Raw genomic sequence first — 19,614 nt, 5'->3', positions numbered from 1 at the left:
GGGGAGCATACAAAGGGCCTTCTAGCAACAAAAAAGCCAGCAGACTCAGTTTACTTGTGAAATTTCATCTCACTGGGTGATTTTGCATTTACTTTAGTCATTACCAAGGTCACTTCTCTCCATGCCAGTGTCCCGGAAGGAGCCACAGAGCTCGGGTGATGAACCTACCCAAGGACACATGGTGAATGGTATATGTAAAAATATGTAAAACTTGGGACAACAGACTGTTATTCCTGTGCTCTTTCCACTATACCCTTCAGCACCCTACTATTGGTAGCTCAGTGGCATGAGCCACATAGAATGTCTAGATCCAGTGGATTTGGTAATATTCCCAGAATCCCAGAATCTGAGCATCCAGAGAAATGTCACCTGGTTTCATCTCCTACATTCTAGAAGGCTAGATTGAAAGCCGCAGTTACATCATAAGTATGTTCCTGAGCCCGCAGTTAGAGGTGTGAGCTCTACATGATGCGGCATTGGATGTCCAGCCAGCAGACTTTTTTGAGTCCACCTGTGAGCCAGACACTGCCATGAATTACAGAGTCCAATACAATGAGATCCTCTGGGCAGCAGTCCTACAGGAGCTTAAGATCAAAGAGACTAAGTTATCAGCTCCTGGAAAACATCAAGGAAGACACAGGAAGTAAACATGGGGAAAGAGAGTTGAGAGGGAAGTGTGGGGGGTCTTGAAGATCAGGCCAGGCGGGCTTGACTTGGCTCAGGAGACAATGGGGCGGTGGAGGGGGCGGGTACTGGAGTTTCCTAAGTGGATTTTTGACATGTATGGAGTTCTGCTTTGGGAAAAGGAGCTTGGCCTGGTGGCCAGATTTGGGGGCTGAAATTTACTGTGTCAATTTTGCATAAATTTTACCTTTCTTAGAAAATAGCTATAAAAATATAGTAACGATAATTGAGCGGGGGATGGAGGATGGCATAATACTGATAATTGTAGAAACTGAGTGATAGGTACAAGAAGTTCATTATACTTTTCTGTTTATTTTGTACATGTTTGAGATTTTCCTATAATAAAGTGTTAAGAATCAATAATGATCCTGGATCAGGGCAGTGGGAGGAGAAAAGCCAGGACACTTGAAAGAGACTTTAGAGGTGAACTTGAAGTCTCTGGTCAACTATTTGGATGAAGGGGTAGTTTTCAAAGGCAAATGTTAAAAAGTGATGTAAGGTTTTGGTGACAGAGCCTTTAACAAAATGAGAAACAGATTTCAGAGGGAGTGGTAGGTTCAGGGTGAGAATATACTGATTCTGAAATGCTGATGGGATGAGCAGATGCAGATAAAGCAGAAAGATGGAAGGGAAGAAGAATGGCATCCTGCCTTGAATGTCCTGTAGAATCGAGGGACACTTCAGTTACTGCAATGAATTGTCCCACAGGCCTGTACATCACTAAGCTAACCACAAGTAGCAGATGACTCAAAAGTCCCCATAAGTATCTACATTGGATGCTTATAGTGTGCCAAGCCCTGTATCCCACTGAAGCTATATACAGCCTTGTAGGAGGGACATGTGAATAGATATAAATTCAATATAACATGGTTAATCTAATGATAAAGGTATGAAAATCATGCTAGAGAAGCCCAGAGTAGGGGCTCTTGACCCAGCCCAGTTGAGAGATAAAGGACAGATTAAAGCACTGTTATTCTTGAAGAAGACCCCTAAGCTCAGATGGAGGTCATGGCCAGTTGGTACTTCTGGAATTTGCAAACTTCCTGGATACTTAGGAAGCACAATGCTGAGAGCCTTATACTTCCAGATAACAGACCACTTGGGCAAGAATTCATACAATCATAGAATTCTAGAGGTGAAATGGACCCTGAATTAAATTCAAAGAGTATTTATTAGGCACTTACTACATCAAAGACATTGTGCTAGATACCATAAAGGGATTCAAAAGTGAGACAAAATACACTGCCTGACTTTAAGGAGTACCCATAGGGATAGAGAAACCCTTGCGTACCTCCTGCACCTGCTTTTCTACCCCTCTTTCAATGTATTGAACTCTGGCTACAAGGTACTCAAGAGTAGATAGAAGCCATTGCTCCTGAGTGTGAGCCTAATGCAATACACTATAAAATTCAACCTTGGACAAATGGCACCATTGGCTTGCTCCTATAGGAAGCCAATCTTGTCATCAATAAGACCCTTTACATAATCACTGGTTTGTGATTAACACATTTTTAAAATGCAATTAGTTATGGGCCAGAGCTACAGAAGCCTTTGAATCATAATTGGCTGATTGTTTCCTGAAAATTAATCAAAAGAACACTAATATCCAGCTGGCTCCACAAGCCTCACCACCAACACACCTCCTAATTCCTGCAGCTGCCCAAGGTTAGAGGGACTTCTTGCTGAACAGGCCTCTCTCCCCCCTCTCCATCCTTCAGTTTTTCAAAATATATATGGGATTATGTCAGTCCGTTGCTCTGTTTCCCTCAGAAGTTCCCCCATGGTCCTTGGAACAGCTTTTGGCACAGCCTGTGAAGCTGTTTGTGCCTTGGCCTCTGCTTCCTGTCCACCCTCATGGAACCTTGCTCATTGTGTCCTGGGGACCCTGACCTTTCAGTTTATGGAATCTCAGTAGCACCTCCTGTGAGCTACCCCTTATTCATTCATCTCTTCTTTCGCCCATTCATTGATTGATTCTGTGAATATTTCATGTGACTTGATTAGGTGTCAGCTCCAGTGCTAGACGGTGGGGATTGACGTGAAAAACTGGGGAGTCCAGGAGCCATAATGCTGAGAAGAAGATAGTAATCAGATTATCACACATGTACGTGATTACACATTGTGAACATAAAAAGAGTTGGAGAAAGAACATTCCAGGCCAAGGAAACAGCAAGGGCAATGGTGCCAGGGGGGAGAAGAGTCTGGCAGAGTTGAGGAACTGACACCCAACAGCCTGGTGAAGGAGGAGGGGCAGGGACTGCATTGAGGTGAGAGAAATAGCAAAGGCCAAATCAGGCACTAACTTGGAGGCTGAGGTAAAGCTTTTGAATTTTCTTCAAAAGGCAGTATTTCAAGGGGTAGCGGGGCATGACACATACCATCTGTGATGTCAAAGGGTTGCTGGGGTCTACTGGATGGAGAAAGAATCCAAGGCAAGCAAACCTGGGGTCTGGGGGTCCGTTAGGCAGCTACTACAGATGCCCAGGCCAGTGAAGAAGTCAACCGGCCCAGTCTGCCTGTACCTGAGGGTTCCCTGGGGGTTGTCCTTGCAGTACTAGAAAGTCCCAGGCAAATCGGGAGAGATTGGGCCCCGCCCCCCGCCCCCCACCGACCCTCCCTCAGCCAGGACACTAAATGGAAGGGTGTGGATGGTCTAGAGATGGAGGACTTTTGTTGATGGACTGGACAAAAGGCTAAAGCAGAAGGAAAGCTCTCAAGTTCTGGCTTTTGCAACCAGGTGGTAGAGCCTTCTGTTGAGAAGGAAAAGACTGTCTCACTTCTCTGCCTCAGGCTTTTCTGGGCAGAAAGCAAGCTGACCAAGAAGAAAGAGGGAAAGAATTCACTGTGTAATAACTTCCAGGATTTTAGGCAAATGAATGTCTTGCACTAGGGCCAATGTCATGGTCAGCCAGGAGTTTCCTTTGTGTCTTGTTTACAAGGAGGTCAAAGTAGTGTATAAACTTGACGATGATCTTCATAAAATCCCCGCCAATTAAAAGAGAGGTGAGGGGACAAACAGAAGGAGATCACATGATCGTGATGGTTGGTAAAGCCAATGCCTCATTATGCTCACAGAATAAGTGAAAGCCGATGAGAATGCATCACCTGGCGGGGAGCTGATTCCTCCCAGATGAGAGGGCTACGTGAAGCGATGAGCAAAGACTTTGGGCTTCAGTCTTACCTCAGTCACTTGCCAGCAACATGACCTTGGCCAAGTTACCTAACCCCGTGAGCCTCTAGTTCCTTGCCTTTGAAAGGAGGATAGAACCTACCTTACAAGGTTCTGAAGAGAACCAGAGAGAAAGTATGCACCCACCACTGTGTAACAGGCTTTCAGTAAGGATACCTGCCTTTGCCTCTCTGCCTTCCTCTTCATCTGCACAAGGACGATCTCCATTACACCTGCCTTAGAGGATCGCTGTGGGCATCAAGTGAGATGATCTATGCTCAGGGCCAACCATGGCTCCTGGCACACGGATAGAACTAAATCATCATTGATTACTCACTATTATTAATCATAGGAGAAGCTGCTACTGGCTCTTCCCACCCTCCCATTCACTTCCACCCGTGACAATTCGATGGGGGTGTGGATCAAGGGACCCCTCACCTTGCACACAAGTCAGGATCAAGGGTAGCATGTAGGGTGAAAGTCACAGTTATTCAAAATTTCCCCTGAAAATACCTTTGAGTCCCCACAAAGTACTGTGTACTTGGTTTTATACACAAGTCAATATCTATGTATAAATATATTATGCATTCAGCAATTTACAGTACCTAATAGAAGTTCTAAATGCAAATTTTGCTTTTACAGTGTTGCACAGGATTTTAACACTTTTGCCAAGCATACGTAGTTGAATGCCTCTGGGTTAAATCATGTGTGATGTGATTCCGCTGTGATTAGCAAGAGTGAGAGTTTCTTTGCAAGGCTAGTGCTTTTCTACCAAAGCTTAAAGGACAATGGATGTAGTAAACCTAAAGAGATGATAGATGTAGTATTCCCGAATGACATCATAGTCACAGTTAAAAATGTAAATAAGCAAATCATTCAGCTAACTAAATACAAAAAATTGCTATGTTCATCGGCATTTATTGAGCAACATGTATTGATTGATAATAAATCAACATGTACTATATGCTAGACACTGTGCTAAATGCTTTTTCTATATTTGCGAGAAGCAGCATAGCCCAATGGTTAATGCTCTTGAATTAATTGCTCAGGTTCCAATCTTGACTCCACTGTTTACTAGCTGTGTGACCTTGAGCTTATCCTATCTGAACTTCAATTTTCTCATCTGCATATGGAAATAATAACAGTGTCTGACTCGTTGGGTTAATATAATGGATTAGTACTAAGTGCAAAGTGCCTTGAATGATGTTTAGTCTATACGAGGCACTCAAATATTATCTTTCATTATCATTACTTCATCTGTACACAAAAACCATGAGGTAGAAACTATTCCTCTCACTATTTTATAGACAAGGGTGTTAGGACAGAAGGCTTACATAATAATGTTTATTTATAAATTATATAAATATAAACGTAGTTATTATGAACCCAAGACATTCTCAGTACTTCACCTAGGTTCCCTCACTTAATCCTTACAGCAACCCCATGATGTTGGTGCTGTATTAATCCCCCTTTTCAGATGAAGACACCAAACTTGGAGGGACCACCGATGAAGTCTGAGGAATTAATCTGGACAAAAGCCCACCTGAATTTCTAAACCAGGAGCCAGAACCAGTGCTTCTTCCATAAATAACCTTTTCCAGTTCATCTCCATTCTGGGTCAAAGTAGATCATCTTCCTTTAAATCTGTTCTGTCTCCTTACCTCTATTGTTCCTTGCCTAACTGTTGTGTGGTATGGTGAAATCAGTGGCTTATTCATTCCCTCCCTCAGCAAGTTCATTGAGAGCCTGCTGTGCTAGCTACTAGGGACGGTGCAATCTAAGCTCCACTCCCTGTCTATACCTGCACTAGCACATGAAGAGACCAGGAGAGAAACAATTTCCCATGTAACATTTGTCCACGTGCATAATCTCTCGAGCTGCCTTCTGGGAGATGGTCCCCTGGTAATCATGACTCAGCCTCCAAAACGTTGACCATGTGAGCTCTTCCTAACAGCTAATTGATCTAACTGGCTCTGATTAGCTCTCCAACCAAGAGAAGACTGTCCAACCAAGATAGGGCATTTTCAACAAGGGAAAACACAAATAAGCAATGATGCGTTAGAACTTGTGGTAGAGGCTTAATCATTTGATTTTTCTCTACTTCTGCAGAATGATTTTTAAATATCTTCAGGTTAAACTGGTTCGCCTGAGTTCTGATTTATGTCCGTGCCTCAAGGTTATTGACTAACAAACAGGTCAAGGCAGCAGTACTGAATTCTGGTCAACCCAGAAGTGTCAGGAAAATATCTGAATTTTTATATAAGTGTTCTTAATATTTTCCCCAAATCTATATGTTGTGGTCATCAGAGCACTGAACCAGAAGCTTGAAGAGTCCAACTGAGATCATGGTTTGCCTTGAAAACTCATGTGACCTTAAGCAGGCCATTCACCACCAGCAGTCTGGTCTTTTCTCATTAGAGTCAGTTCTCTGTTGAGTCCCCTTCAAGACTGATACTCTTTGTGATTCTTGAATTGGATTTCTAAGAATGTCCTGGTGTTCCAGACACCCCCCGACCCATCGGGCTTGACTTTGTATGTTGCTGACAGAACTAACCCTCCATGTCCCCATAGATAGGAAGAGAGATAAGGAAAGTACTCTGAAGCTAGAAAAACTGCACATGAGCTCCTCACTGGTTGGTAAGGAAGGAGTTGTTTGTGCATATTGGGTTATAATGATGGCTGTATTTATTTTCCTCATCATAAAATATTCAAGGAATACCTTTGAGTCCAAACAAGTCAAAAATGGAAGGCATTTTTTAACTTTGGCAACCCAACACACCATTTGGTCTCAAAGAAGGTGTGTGCTTTCATATGACCCAGGTGTGAGATTAGCCAGACAGCTGGGGTTATTTCTATCAGCTTCTTCTTCCTTACCTCCTCCATTCTTCCAAACCTTATCAGCATCCACAAGGGCATGGCAAAGATGTTTAGGTATTTTGTTAGCTAGGATTCCAAGAACTGCACCAAGCTTCTACCAGGACGATTTAGGTTTTCAGAGCCAAACCAACAGGATATAACTTGTTCTTTTCCCACTCCACCAAAAGAATAAAAGAAAAATTGCCAACTATGGTTTGCATATGACCACAGTCATGCCAAAGAGAAGAGACATAATGGAAAGGAGAAGACAATAAACCTGAAGCTGCCATGTCTACCCGTACAGCGTGCGTGCGCATGCGCGTGCATGCACCCTTCCCCCGCTTCCTCTCTCTCTCCCTCTCTCCCGCCCCCACTCTCTCTCTCCTGCCTCCATTAGAATTTCCCACAGATGAGGCCTAAAAGCATAGGAGATAATCTAATTCACTGCCATTAGATTCTGAAAAAGGACATCTCTCAATTTCTGCCCAAGAAAACAAGAAATCTCTCCTCCTCAACTCTCTCTGTCTCATGCCAAATAAAAGTCATCCTTCTTCCCAAAGTTTAAACTCTAGTCTCAAGCTTGTTTGTGATGATGATAACAGTTTGTAAATTTGTATTTCAAGTGGGTTATTCATGAGTAGGTAAAAACAAAATGATGAACTGAGTGTTCTGCTTCCAAATGACATTGAGCACCTTGGTCCATGGGGGTCTTATGATCTAAATTATACAGAGTATAGCAATTAAATGGAATTCAGATTATAAACATTAATCTTCTATTGCTTTTTTCCCACATAAATATAGGGTTCTTAAAAAGATTAAAACAGTGACTATTGGCTATAAATAAATGTCAACAGAAAAACCATTAAAAATTATACCCATGATGTCAGGTTTTTTTTCATAAGAAATATTAACTTGGGGATAGGAAGCAGTGTTATCTGCCTGAAAGACCACAATATTCCAAACCTTGGTATGAGGCCAGCTCTGCAAAAAGCAGTTGTGTGACCTCAGTTAAAATATAATTTCTTTGGGCTTTCTTTGCCCTTTATTCATTTGTAAATAAAAGATTTGGGCTGGATAGTTTCCAAACTTACTTGAAAAATCTAAATTATGATAGCTCTATTTTAATATAATGCCTTCCTCATTGCCTTTTGCCCTGAGTAATTGTCACTAGAACTAATCCTGACCTATCCCAGACATTGATTAAGATTCTTTTTTGCTAACTCATCCTTTGGGGTATACTATCAATAGGAAAAACTTGAGGAGTTCAGGCCAGCTTAATATGAAAAGCCCTTCCTAATGACATCCTCTCAAGATCAGAGAGCTTTTCACAGTTTCTGTGGAGGGCGCCTTTGTTTAAGTAATCATCCCTGCATCTGTCTTGGTGAGCTGATAGTGAACCGTGTAGGGAGGAATTTCAGGCCCCCTTCGTCCCCTGATCTGCAGGGTTACAAGGGAGAGAGAGAGAGAGACTGTCAACCATCCAGAGATACAGAGAAAGCAGTAGACACATAGGAGATATTGATCTGCCTTGCAAAACTCGATGACAAGTTTTCCAATCCTAAGTGGCAACTTTCTACTCCTTTTTAATAAAGAACTATTATCAGCTCTCCAACATGTCTTCACCTGGCAGCTGCTGGCCAGGTATTAAATGAACCAAATATACTGCATGTCTCTCAGAATCTATTTTTCATCTACAAGCTTTAAAAGCCCTATGAATAAGAGAATATTTCTCAGAAGCTGCTCTCAGCAGGAATTTGCTGTATCCGTGGCAATATATTTTAATATGATAAACAACTTCTTTTTCCTAATGTTGTAAGTAATTTATGCTCATTATAGAAAAATTTTAAAATACAAAAAAGTATGGAGAAGGAAAATTAAAATTATATGTACCCAGAATTCTGGTTTTGTTTTGTTTTTTCTGAACAATTTGGTGTGGGTGCATGCACATCCGTGTATTTGTTATGTATATTTTTACATCTATTGTTATAGTTGAGATTATGCTGGGGCTCTAGTTCTCAGTGATTCAGTGATGACACATCCATCCATCTCCTTCAGAACACCACATCAAGCAAGGCTTGTTACTGCCACGTTAGGGCTGAGAGTGTAAGGAGCATTGTCCGGGGTTAGCCGTCCCTGGGGAATTTCCTTGTACCAGGTGCTTTGTAAGCTCACAGATTTCATGGCAGCCGCTATAGGGAATTCTACTTGCTACAAGTCACAATTTCCCATGCTTCCAGAACAGATCTGATGCTACCTACACCCCTTCAAGGACACATTCCTAAACAAGACTACCTTTATATTTGTTTAGTCCAACTCTGCTTTTGCAAGTGCTTTCAAATCTTTATTGAAATAGGTTCTTGACAACTTTGCAGGTACAGTGGTATTGGAACAGCTCTTGTTTAGCTGGTCAGGAAGGTTTTCCCACCCTTCTACTCAATGTGTACTCAAAATTATAGGGGACTCTATATCACATGAAATAGTAATTAATCCTGGCTTTGAAGCAGGCGTGGGGAAGGTCTATGTCTTTGCTGAATTGCTATTCCATGAATCCTTATTACAAACTGCTGGAGGACATCCTTGGTGCCTGCTAGGTGTTGGCTCTCACCTTGGCATCCAGCACCATACCTCAAAAAGGATGGTTGAATTGATAATAATGTAATCACCAAGAAAAGAACTGCTATTTTTTTTTAAGATTTTATTTATTTATTTATTTGACAGAGAGACAGACAGAAGAGCACAAGCAGAGGGAGTGGCAGAGGGAGAGGGAGAAGCAGGCTCTGCACCGAGCAGGAAGCCCAGAGCAGGACTTGATCCCACGACCCTGGGATCATGACCTGAGCCAAAGGCAGACGCTTAACTGACTGAGCCACCCAGGCACCCAAGAACTGCTAATTTTTATCACCAAATATCCCACAGCCACTCTTTGTTTCTGTCTTGGGAAACAGCCTCAAGGCAGGTAGAAGGAACAATGTAACAGGGGATGAGTGAAGAAGGCCTAGAGACAAGAGCACTTGCCCTCGGATCACAGCAGGGGCTAGGGTTAGAATGCAGACTTGGGGTAAGTCGCCAAGTCCCTTGCTCCATTCAACCCTTTGGGACCATCCTGAAGAGTTCTGCTCCCTTCTCTCTTTTGTTTATGAAACTTTTGCATTTGGTTATTTCATTAATTTCAGAAGCATTTATTGAGAACCTAATATGTGTACAGTATAGTAAAAATAGCTCGCATAGTCTAGAGCTTTGACATATATACTATATAAGTTGGGTAGAACTGAATTCAAACCTCAGCTCTACTTCTTAATAATTCATTGCTTTAGGCAAAAGAATTGGTCTCTCTGTGCATCAGTTTCTTCATCTATAAAATGGGAACAGCAGCAGAATGTATTATTTGTTATCATCATTATTTTTATTATTGTAGCTTGGGCTAGATACCATGAGCGGTACAAAAAAATGTGACCCTCAGTCCAAGAACATTAGACGCCTTCTGAACCGAGAAAAATTAAATGCCAAATAAGCTGGCATGTGGTCTGTGAATTCAGAGAAGGGAAGAGTCACTAAGAGCTAGGGTGATCCAAAAAAGTTTCATGGAGAATAAAGGACTTCAACTGTGTTATAGAAAAGAATGTACCATGAGCACAGGGGAAGATTTGGTGAAGAAAATTGTGCATGGAGGATGTAAGAGTAGATATTGCAAGGAGTAAGTTTGAAGCCAGGCTAAGGAAGGGTTGACTACCTAACCAATAATTTTTAGATTTCTTCTGTAGGCACATAATCTAGAAGCAGGACATCCTATGAGATAGGTCAGGGGTCCATATCTGGCTTCTTCTGATTAGTCCCAAGGTGGCAGTAGGGACAAAAATTAGGGAAGCTGTCAGTAATTAATCAAGTCTTGGCTATTTGGGGCCAATTGTCACAGAAGTTACTGTTCAGCTTCCTGGATTGTCATCAGAGATAGCGATCTGGGTTGCTGCAAGTCTGACTTACAGCAGGCTAGCTTCCTGGTTTGTTTATTGTAGATAAGGGGGTTGGTTTACTGGGCAGGTTGCTGCAGCTTGTGAGCCAAAATTCTATTTTTATATATGGTCTAGCTATTGTCCATTTGTATATTCAATCTCCACCTAGCAGAGAAATACCCTAAAAGAGGTTGTGGAGACAGGAGCAAAACAAAAGAGATTAGAGCATGATAAGGGTGATGAGAGCTGAGTGGGGAAACCTGCTTTAGATGAGGTAGTCAGGGAAAGCATCTCCGAGGAGGTGACAACTATGCAGAGATCTCAAAGATGAGAAAGGGCTAGCTATTTGAGGGGCAGATGGAAGAGCATTCCAGGCAAAAGGCAGAGAAAATACTCTGCGCCAAAAAGAGCATAGGATGTTCAAAGACACGAGTAAAAATCGGTGCAACTGGATAGGAGTAAGTACGGGGGAGGGCATGAGATGAGGTTTGAGAAGTAGGCAAGATTCAGGGGGGACAGAACCGTGAATAGATTCTGTGGGTGTAGGGAGAATAGATTCTGTGGGTGTAGGGAGCTTAAGTGCGAGAAAATTAAGGAAGGTGTGCAGTAGTCCAGGTGAAGGATGGTGGTGCAGTGGTCTGGATTAGGGTGGGGGGAAATAGAGATGAAGAGAAGGGGTCAGTTCCTTGAGATGTCCTGAAGAAACAACGAAGAGGACTTGCTTATGACCTGAAGAAGATGGATGCAGTGAGGGGTGGGGATGAAGGGAGGAAACAGAATTCCAATGATCATGGCATTTACTGAAATGGGAATACTTGATAAAGAGGAAAATAGGTTTTGTTGGGGGGGGATCTGATCCCAAAGTTATTGGTCATTTCAGCTGAAAAACAAATCAACAAAAAATGTAATTGCTTGACATTGAGTGGTACAATGACCTGACCTATTGGCTGCCCTTGAAGTATCCCATATCATCATACACAAGGTGTGGTCCTTTCCTGTTTATAGTCTAGTGGAGATGAAGAGAAGTAGCCAGGCTCAGGTGAGCTAGTAGTCAGTAAGAATGAAAACTCTCTCAGCTCTTGACCTTGCTTTCTAATTCATGGACAGAACTAAAGCCATCAGAAGAAAACTACCGGATTCCCACCACAGCATCTGCCAACTGCTGGTGTCTAGGCCCATGTCTTGTGCCCTCTGTCCCGTTACCACTGGAGAGTTGTCCATGCTCCAGTCTGAAGCCAGTTCCTCCGCTGTGCTCCCCATCTCATCTTTTCTCACCAATTCAGGAATATTGGTCCAGTAATTCTCTTCTCTCGTTACTGGGCTAGTCTCATCAACCGACAAACCCACTGCTCTTGCTTTCATCATCAACAAATAATTGCAAAATCAATTTTAAAATCTTTGTTTCACTTTGACTCTATGTCCAATGTCCAGTTCATTGCTCTTATTTTCAGGAAAACTTCTTAAGATAGTTGTCTCTTTTTGATGTTTACAATTCCACTCACCATTTCCTTTATTTTTCCTGTGCTCACATGTACTGAGATATAATTTACATACTGTAAAATGTATCCTTTTTAGGTGCACATTTTTATGAGTTTTGACAGTGCATATAGTCACGTAGCCACCACCAGAGTCAAAAATATATAACATACCCATTGCCTCAAAAAGTTCCTCTGTGCCCCTGTCTGATCAGTCTTTCTCTCCATTCCCCTTTAGTGACCACTGATCTGATATTTGTCTCTATGGTTTTGCCTTTTCCAGCATGTCATATAAGTGAATTTCTGCAGTCCTACAACCTTCAACCTTTTTTTTTTTTTTTGTATGGTGTTCTGCACAATGATTTTGAGATTCATCCGTGTTGTTGCATGTAACATCAGCTTGTTCCTTTATATTGCTGGGTAGTATTCAAGTGTACGGATGCGCCACAATTTGTTTATCCATTAGCCAGTTAATAGACATTTGGTTTGGGCAATTATGAATAAAGCTTACACAAGCATTTACATTTGCAGGTCTTTGCAAACATTCCTTCTTGTCTGTGGCTTGCATTTTTATATGTTTAACACTATCTTTTCAAAGAGAAAAAAATTTTAATTTGGATGAAGCCCAATTTATCCATTTTTTATAGTTTGTGTTTTTTGTCGTATCTAAGAAATCTTTGTGTAACTCAGCATCACGAGGTTCTCATGCTTTCTTCTAAAAATGTTATAGCTTTAAGTCTGACTTTTGTCTATGATCCACTCAAAATAATTTTTTGTGTATAGAACAAGGTAAAGTGGAAGTTCAAAGTTTTCGTATATGGCTGCCCAACAGTTCCTGCAGTGTATATTTGAGAAGGCTATTCTTTCTGCACAGATTACTTTGGCATCTTTGTCAAAAATCGATTTTGCATGGGTATATGAGTCTATTGCTGGACCCTCTATTCTGTTCTTTTTCCCGTATATCTGTCTTTGCTGGGAACAAATTGTTTTAATTACTGTAGCTTAATAGAAAGCCTTAAAATTAAGTAATGTGTGTCCTCCAGTTTTGTTCTTTTCTTTAAAATTGTTTCAGCAATTCTATGTCCTTTGCTACTTAATATACAATTTAGAATCAGATTGTCTTTTTATATAAAAATAGCCTGCTGGGATTCTGATTGGGATTACATTGAATCTTGTAGATCAAATTAAAGAGAATTGCTATTGTAATCATAATGAGACTTCCAATTCATGAGCATGATTAAGGCTCTGCATTTATTTAAGATCTCATTTAATTTCTCTCAGAAATGTTTTGTAATTTGCAGTATACAAATCTTGCACATATTTTGTTCGATACAGTTCTAAGTATCTCGTGTTTGTTGATGTTACCATAAATAGGATTGTGCTTCCATTTCAATTTTCAGTTGTTCTTTGCTGGTACTTAAAAATAAAATTGAGTTTTATATGTTGATCTTGTATCTTACGACCTTGTTAAACTTACTCGTCAGTTTTACTGGCTTTTTTGGTTAGATTCCTTATGCTTTTCTACATCCATAATCATGTTGTCTGCAAACAAAGATAGCTTTATTTCTTTCTTTCCAATCGGTATGCCTTTTATATATGTTTTATTGCCTTATTTCACTGTCTCAGACTACTAGTAAAATGTTAAGTAAAAGAAGTGAGAGTAAACATCCTTGCCTTGGTTCTATATCTATTAAAAATCTTGAATTATTTTTGAAAAGCCTTCCCCTCCCTCCCCCCAAGTTCCATGCTCAGATGGTTTTCCTGGTGAAATCTACCCAATATTTAAGGAAGAAATGAAACCAATTTTACACAAACCCTTAATCATTGAAAATTAAGTATGATGCTGTCTCTAGGTACTCAGTAGTTGAAGAAGTTTCCTTTTCTTAGTTTGCTGAGCCTTTTACAAATAATTTTATTACATTATTTTTCTACATCAATTGAGATGATCATATGATTTCTTATTTTTAGTTTGTTAATTGATTAGTTGATTCAAAAAAGAGACTGTTGAACCAAACTTGCATATCTGAGATAAATCTAACTTGCTAATGATGTATTTATTATCTTTTTATATATTCTGGATAAGACTTGCTAAAATTTTGTTGAGGATTTTTGTGTTCCTTTGATCTGTAATTTTCTTTTCTTACAATTTTTTTTCTTCCTGGTTTCAGTTATCTGGGTAATTCTGGCCTTCATAAATGACTTCAGGTGTGTTCTATTTTCTGAAAACATTCGTAAAAAAAAATTGGTTTAATTTCTTCCTTAAATGTTTAGGAGATTTTACCAATAAAACCATCTGATCTTGGAGTCTCTTTGGGAAAGGTTTTAACGATGAATTCAGATTCTTTTAGGTATAGCCCTATGCAGATTAGTGTTTCTTCTTAAGTAATCTGTGGTAGATTATATCTTTTGAGGAATTTATCCATTTCATCCAACTTAGAGAAAATCAACAAACTCAAAAGTTTTTTTTTTTGAAAAGATGAACAAAATTGACAGATCTCTAGCTGCAATGATCAAGAAGAAAAATGAGGAAAGACTCAAATTATTAAAGTCAGGAATGAGAGAGGAGTTCCAGAAGAGCCAGGACAATCTTATAAAAGGTTGTACAAAAAGGTTATACAATACACAGGCTGCCCAATTTCCAAACTTACTAGAAACTACAGTAATCAAGCCATGTGATACTGGCATAAAGATAGATGTATAAATCAATGGAATAGAATTGAGGGTCCAGAAATAGAACTTCACATTTACAGTCTGTTGATTTTCAACAAGGGTGAAGACAAATCAATTAAGAAAGAATAGTCTTTTCAACACATATTCCTAGAACAACTGGATATCCACTTGCCAAAGATTGAAAAATCAATGGTCCAAATGGATCCTTACCTTTTACCCTACACAAAAATCAGCTGAAATTGGATCATAGATCTAAACATACAAAGTCTGAACCATAGACCTCAAAAACTATGCAACACTTAGATAAAAATATAGGAGTAAATCTTCATGAACTTGGGTTAAATGATAGTTATTTAAAATAACACCAAAAGCACAAGCAACAACAACAAAACAGATAAATTGGACTTAATCCCAACTAAAAACTTTTGTGCTTCATAGGCCACTGCCAAGAAAGTGAAAAGACAACCCACAGAAGGAGAGAAAATATTTACAAAACAAAAGCTGACAAGGGACATGTACCTGAATATATAAAGAACTCTTACAACTCAGCAATAAAAAGACAAATAACCCAATTAAGAAATGGACAAAGAGTTTGAATAGACATCTCTATAAAGAAGATATTCCAATAGCCAATAAACACATGAAAAGATGCTCAACATCGTTAGTCATTAGGGAAGTTCAAATACAAACTGCAATGAGAAGCTCCTCACATCCACTAGGATTGTTATAATCAAAGGGATAAATAGTAATACGTGTTGGTGGGGGTGTAGAGATATTGGAATCCACATACATTACTGGTAGGAACATAAAACGATGCACTCACTGTGGAAAACAGTTTGGCGCTTCCTCAATAGGTTAAACATAGAGTTACTGTATGACCCCACCATATGATACTCGAAGGTCCATACCCAAGAGAATTGAAAACATATGTCCAAACAAAAACTTGTACACAAATACTCATATCAGCATTTTTCATAGCCTAAAGTGGAAACAACCCAAATGTCCATTAACAGATGAATGGATAAACAAATTATGGTATAGCCATACACTGGAATATGGTTCAACAATAAAAAGGAAGAAAGTACTGATGCATGCTACAACTTGGATGAACCTTGAAAACATCATGTTAAGTGAAGAAGCCAGTCACAAAAGACCACATTTGGCCACATTTGGTATGATTCTGTTTATATGAAATATCCAGAATAGGTAAACTATAGAGGCATAAAATAGATTAGTGGTTGCCAGGGTAGGAACAGACTGATTACTAATGGGCCCAGGGTTTCTTTTAATGGAAATGATCTGAAATTAGATTACAGTGATGGTTACACAGCTCTTTGAATGGACTAAAACCCACTACACTTTAGATGGGTAAATTACATATTATAGTATGTGAATATCTAAATAAAGCAGTTTAAAAAAAATCATTCTAGACTTCTTTCTCCTTTTCTTCCTTCCTTCCTCCTTTCTCCCTTCCCTTCCTTTCCTTCCTTCCTCCCTTCCTCCCCTCCTCCCTCCCTTCCTTCCTTTCCTTCCTTCCTTCCTTCTTTCCTTACTTTCCTTCCTTCCTTCCTTCCTTCCCTCCTTCTTCCTTCATTTCTTTCTTCCTTCCTTCCTTCCTTCCCTTCCTTTCCTTCCTTCCTTCCTTCCCTTCCTTTCCTTCCTTCCTTCCTTTCTTTCCTTCCTTCCCTCCTTCCTTCCTTCCTTTCCTTCCTTTCTTCTTTCTTTCACAATCCATGTCCAGATTATAAGGAAATCCCACTGACTCACGTACCTTCAAAATACAACCTGAATCCAACTACCTCCTGCCTCGTCCACCTGTCCTGCCTGGTCTAAGCCACATCGTCTCTCACGAGCTTCTGCAGTAGCCCTTAAGAGATCTCTTTGCTTTATCCTTGTGCTCCTACAATCTCGACACAATAGGCAGCATGATCCTTTTAAAATCTAGGTCAGATCATGGCCCTCCTCTGCTCAAAGCCATGCAGTGATTAACCAGATCCAGCAGGGGGAAAACTATAGGTCCAACTGACCTAGTCCTTTGACACCTAAACCGTAAGAGAGAGAAAAGGAGGAGGAGGACCGGTGGGCTCCAAGCGACCTAAGACACACATTAGGATTAAACTCTTGCGACCGGGGATGAGATGCAAACATAGAGAAACCCAGCAAGTGATCAACAGAAAAGTCAGGAGGGTGGTTATATTTGTGCAGAGGCAGGGAATGCTGATTGGGACTGAGCCTGGGGAAGCGCTTCTGAGGGAACTGGTGAAGGCCCTTCTTGACCTGGAAGGTCGTTAAGAGTACAGACCTCATAATAATTCACCAAGCTATACGTTTGTTTTGTGTGGGATGCTGTGTCTTTTATTTTACAACCAAAAGGTTAAGAACACAAACCCCGCCATGGTTTTGCATATCCATTGGTGAAAAGCCAAAGTCTTAAAATAGTTCACAAGGCCACACAGGACCTGACCCATGGCTGCCTCTTGAATCAACCCTCGCTTCCACTTTGCTCCTCTACGCTCGCCTTTCCTCACAACACTCCAGCCAGCGTCATTCCCCTGCCTTCTCTTGAACTTTCCAGGCATGTTGCTCCAGCTCTTCCCTCTGCCAACACATCCCTCTGGCTAATCCCCTCAACCCGGTCAAGTCAGCTCAGATTGTTGCAGCCTGTTTTATGCAGCGATCTGTCTCTGTAGCTTAACCCTTTCCTTTTACTGTTTTCCACAATCTCTAGCACCTTCTATTATCAGATAGGCTTCACCTATTTACTCTGCCCATCTTTGTGGTCTGCCACTCCTCTAAGACACAAGCTCCATAAGAGCTTTATCCACAGATGCATCTTACATGATAAGGTAAGGCTGAGTCAAGGCCTGAGTCACTTGACTGGTAAAGGTACACTGAGCCACTTTTAGATTTACACAGCAAAGAAGAATAAGCCAATGGAGCCAGCCTTCCATGATCCTTGTCCCCATAGACCAAAGAGGACTGTTGACTATAATGTGAGTTGTGGGATACCCCATTGCTGAGGACCTGATTCTAGACTGCCCCCAAGCAGCTTTCTATTCTACAGCTCTATTCTGAGGGGCTATGGCAGGAAGCCCTATATGTCATTAGGACCCAGGAGGTGATAAGAAATGGTCTCATGATAGGAGATAGAAAGGTGAGGCGAGATGGCCTCTGAGCAGCTCTTTGAAAGCCTCACATGCTCTTGTGTTCCAGGAGGACCACTAGGCATTCTGTCAAGACCCAGAGAAGCTGCGGTTGGAGCATGTACATGCATGGTCTCTGTGGATACATGCAAAGCCGCCCAGGCACCAGGCAGATCTGTTCTCCGGCAAGCAGGCATTCAGTAAATACTCACGGAATGAATATGTTAATAGTGGAAACCCACCCAGCTGGATTGACCTATGAGGAAAGAGAACGGGAGCTGTGAATACATCTTTCTAGTAAATTCTTCTTTTTAAAAGCAACAGTGTGGTTCAGAGTGAGGAGCATGTGCTCCGGAGTTGGACCATCCAGGTTCTAACTGCAGCTTGGCCATGGGGCAGCTGGACAAGCTTGGGCAAATAGGTGCTGTAGGAGTGATTGCCTATATCTTTATTAACTCATATTATATATTTGAATATAAGATTTTACATTTGGAAAGATTCCTTGATGCCTTTGCTTTCTTTCCACCCCCACCCTCTACCCCCATGCTTGCAGTGGTGCACCATATCCCTCATGAAAACGCCCGGTTTCACATTGCACTGATGATTTGACTATCGTTATGTTTGATAAGTTATGAAGATAATAGAACCACCTCATGGAAGATGGAGAAAAGAAAAGAAAAATCACTCCTATCTAATGAGGTCAGCATCATGACTGTGGGTATTTTAATATAGTTTTTTCCAGTATTCCCCTCATATATATATTTCTTGAGGACCTAACATGTGTGCTGTTACTGATCTCCATTTCAAAAGAGAAAACAGTAACACGGAGAGGCTTTGTAGCTTGCCCAGGATCACACCTAGTCAGAGCTGGAATTGAACCTATGTAGTCAGCTGCCGGGATGTGTCGTGCTATCATGGCAAACGAACAATTTTACATTCTCAGAAGGCCGTCTTAGTCCATTCAGGTTGCTCTAACAAAATACAACAGACTGGATGGCTGCTAAAAACAGCAGAAATTTATTGCCCACCATTCTGGAAGCTGGAAGTCCAAAATCAGGGTGCCGGCATGGTTGGGTTCTGGTGAGAACTCTCTTCTGGGTTGTGGACTGCCAACTTCTCATTGTATCCTCATGTGGTGGAAAGGGAGAGCTAGCTCTCTGGGGTTTCTTCAATGAGAGCACTCATCCCATTCACGAGGGCTCTACCCTCATGACCTAAGCACCTCCTCAAGTCTCCACCTCCTGATACCATCACATTGCAGGTAGGATTTCAACCTATGAATTTGGAGCAGGGACACTGTTGGAGGAGGTCATGGAGAGGACGTGACTGCAGGTAGACCTGTGAGCTGGACCTGAGCAATCAGAGGCTTCTTACTCCCTTCCCTGTAATGTATGTTCTGCCCAACAGTCCCACACTATTGGGGACTGTTTTATGCAGCCATCTGTCTCTGTAGCTATTTCAAGGACACAGCCTTGAGATAGAGTGATGTGTTATTGAGACCATCTGAACTGTGCAAGACTGAATCCCATTAAGACTTCTGTATAAACTTTTAAGCTTCTGTCAGGTAGGTGCAGAGAGCTACTCATCTTGCAGCCACCCACGATAAGTCTCATTCGCAAGTTCCCTTGCATATTAAACCCACCACCTACCAATCTGGAGTGGTCTGC

General features: G+C 41.1%; 1 long non-coding RNA gene across 3 annotated transcripts; it reads left to right on the top strand.

The window, feature by feature from the left end:
- The first annotated feature begins 428 nt into the window (after positions 1-428).
- Positions 429-19,358, top strand: LOC141374757 (uncharacterized). Of its 3 annotated transcripts, XR_012381884.1 has the most exons (4): positions 429-643; positions 18,018-18,147; positions 18,501-18,646; positions 19,209-19,358. It is a non-coding gene; the product is annotated as an uncharacterized lncRNA (long non-coding RNA). The 3 variants fall into 3 exon arrangements; XR_012381882.1 differs by having other exon boundaries at positions 18,501-19,358; XR_012381883.1 differs by lacking the exons at positions 18,501-18,646; positions 19,209-19,358 and having other exon boundaries at positions 18,018-18,443.
- Positions 19,359-19,614: the final 256 nt, after the last annotated feature.

The sequence above is a fragment of the Callorhinus ursinus genome, unplaced genomic scaffold (assembly GCF_003265705.2).
Source record: "Callorhinus ursinus isolate GAN/ISIS: 27379988/994484 unplaced genomic scaffold, GSC_fseal_2.0 scaffold21, whole genome shotgun sequence".
Lineage (NCBI taxonomy): Eukaryota > Metazoa > Chordata > Mammalia > Carnivora > Otariidae > Callorhinus > Callorhinus ursinus.
This window is presented reverse-complemented; position numbering and strand designations above follow the sequence as displayed.